This window comes from Suillus subaureus, assembly GCF_016647635.1.
Source record: "Suillus subaureus strain MN1 chromosome Unknown BJ212scaffold_41, whole genome shotgun sequence".
In the NCBI taxonomy this organism is placed as follows: Eukaryota; Fungi; Basidiomycota; class Agaricomycetes; order Boletales; family Suillaceae; genus Suillus; species Suillus subaureus.
The window spans coordinates 97,399-100,669 of NW_024538597.1; positions in this window are offsets into that span (position 1 = coordinate 97,399).

A 3,271-nucleotide genomic window follows, 5' to 3' on the forward strand; every position below is an offset into this window, starting at 1 on the left:
AAAGTTTTTATGTAAATAATAGTAAATAAACTATATATGGTCACTTCAGTGACTTGTCTTAGAAGTCTGACAAGTCCTTGAAGTATTAGCTAAGATACCTAAATGGGAAACTTCCAAGACACTTCAGTGACATGATGCCTAATTACCATAATCAACACTCCCCCCCCATTGTGCACCTCTGCATATCATTAACTCTCCTCTCACTAACCTAGTCCCATCATCTGGCAGAACAACTCCACTTTATTTTGAGGCAATGACTTGGTCAGGATGTTAGCAGGCTAATCAGCAGTAGGCACAAAGGTGGGTGCTATGATCTGTTTGTGGATCACATTTCTAAGGCAAAACCAGCTTAAGTCAAGCTGCTCCATCCTGCCATGATGCTCTGGGTTTTTGGCAACAGAGATGACACCCTAGTTGTCTATTTGAAGCACAGAGAGTTCAGAGATAGGAAAACCCATCTCAAACAAAAGGTTACACATCCAGCAGATCTCCTTGCCTGCAGACACTGCAGCAATGTACTTTGCCTCAGCAGTGGACAATGCAACAATGCTTTGAAGCTTGAAGCACCAAGAGACAGTACCAGAGCCAATCTTCACTGCGTAACCATCAGTAGAGTGACCAGTGTCCTTGCAGCCTCCATGATCAGCATCAGTGCTTAACAGCTTGTCAGTAGACAATGCCAGGATTAGAATTGAATCTAGCAAGATAGCCAATAGCATAGGCAATTTCTGGGTGAGTGGAAGTGACCAAGTATATCAAAGTACCAACTGCAGCTAGATAGGGAATGGTCTTTATGAAGTTGACCTCTTCTTGAGTCTGTGAGCACTGAGAGCAGCTGAGTCAAAGATTAGGCTGCATGGGAGTGGATATGAGCTTGCAAACAGTCATGCCAAATTAATCTAGGATGTCCAGACAGTACTGGTACTGGGTGATGGTGATGGAGTGCTTGGAACAGTCTCTGTCTATCTTGATGCCAAGTAGCTGGGTGGTAAAAGGTCTCTAAGCTTGAAGTACTGAGAAAAGTCAGTGATGATCTGATCAATTGCAAAAGCAGATTTTGATGTAAAGGTCATATTATTAACAAACACAGGCAGGATGATTCTGACTTTACCCTTGGTATAGACATAGATGCTGGTATCAGAATAGGACTGCTTGAAGCCAATAGACTCAAGTACAGAGCGCATCTTCTTGTTCCAGCGGTTATCTCCTTGCTTAGTGCCATAGATGCTCTTCTGAAGAAGACAAACCATCTTCTTAGGATCACCCTCAGGAAATCCCTCAGGCTGTTTCATGTAAATATCATAGTCCATCTCCCTATTTAGGTAGGCATAAGAGATGTCAATAGAGTGAAAGTGGAGGTCATGGAGCACAGCAATGGCAAGGACAACTCAAATAGTAGGCATCCTAACTGTTGGAGCAAAAATCTCAACATAGTCAAAGCCAGGGTGCTGGTTGTAGCCTTTGGTACCAAATCTATCCTTGTAGCACTCTATGGTGCCATCTACATTACACTTAACCTTAAAGACTCACTTGTAGCCTATTACCTTCTGGTTAATTAATCTAGGGACCAGTTTCCAAGTCTCATTGCTCTTGTGAGCATTAAGCTCCTTAACCACTGCTTGCCTCCACTGCTTAGCATCTAGATGCTTCAATGCCCCCCATAAAACAGAGGTTCAGTAGAGCTAGTGGAGCAAGTAATCTCATATTCCTTAGCAAAGTCAGCATCCTTAATCTCATCATCAATAGCATCAATTAGTTGAGCTGGAGAGAGCTTCCACCATTCTCCAGGGGCCTGTCTAGTACATCAAGGTAGTCTGGCACTAATGCCAATAGGTGAGGGTGGTCTAGGGGCAGACTTAGGTTGAGTAGGTTGAGGAATAAGTGGTAGAGGAGCTGGATCAGGAATAGGAACTACAGGAGTGATTGCTAGAGCTGCTGGAGGCATGTCCACCCCCTATGATTCAGATTCTCATCAGGATTAGACTTATCATCAGAATCAGTGTCAGAGTCTGGTGGAATATATTGTAACAAGTCAGGATGTTTGTGAGGTGAGATATACTTTGGAGATGGTACAGGTGTTCTAGGGCATTGAGGAACTTGTGCAGGGGCTACTAGATCAACAGGAGTCACATCAGGATGTCCTGAAGGTGAAATAGTGAGAGAAGTAGGGCACTTGGAGAGGGGGAAGTATCTTTCATTAAAGTCTGCTCTTTCTGAAATGATGATCTTCTTGGTAGTGGGGTTGTAGAATTTCCAGCCCTTGTATCCCTCAGGGTACCCAATAAACATATACTTCTCCATATGTGATCCTAGGGTTTCTCTCTTATTCCTCTGAATGTGCACATAAGTAGTGCAGCCCCAAACTTAAAGGTGAGACACATCTGGCTTCCTCTGGTACCACAGCTTGTAGGGTATGACACCCTCAACAGCATCTGTGGGGCATCTGTTCCATATATGGACCAGGGTAGCAAGGCATTTGCCCCAGAAAGCTTTGGGGAGTTGTTAAGGTCATACTCAAGGGATAACTGGATCCAAAGGGCTTCAGCCTTAGCTCATGCGCTGTGCCCCTTACCCGAGTATTGCCCCTTATTTCAGGAAGGCAAGACTAACATGTCCAGAAGGTCAGACAAGTATTGCAATGGATCTGGATGACTTCCGGATGTGGGATAGGTATCATAGGGCTAATCCGGATGAGTCCAGACTAGAAACTAACAGTAATAGACTGTCGGAGACAGAGGCAGATATGGATAGACTATAGGAATCAATCCTAAGTCTCAGAGGGTGACAAGAGTAGAGATGCTCAAGTCCGGAGGATGGGAATGAGTAGAACTAAGATGATATTTGAACTGAGGTGCTACAGAGAGTTACAGGAGGTTATATACTATAGGTATCTAACAGAATGATCAATCAGCAGAGTCTGAGGCTATGTATGAAGCATATGGGTAGTCTATTGGTAAGTAGAAACAGATCACAAATCATGAAATGGAAATGAAACATAGGTAATGGATCAGAGAGCAGTTGTCATATCCGCATATCTGGATCTCAGATCTGACCCTTATCTCTTCTCAGATCCACATCTTATCTCTGATCCTATCTGCATCTTATCTCCCTCCAACATCTCGTCATTCAACCTGTCCACTCATCTGGTCCAGTCCACAACTCATCCAAATCCACAACCAGCACTCGTCCCCTTTCGGTAACCCCCTAACTCCAGTATTCCGGTTATCTGTATATCTGTCCTGCTCCCTTATCTGCTACCTATGTTTCATTT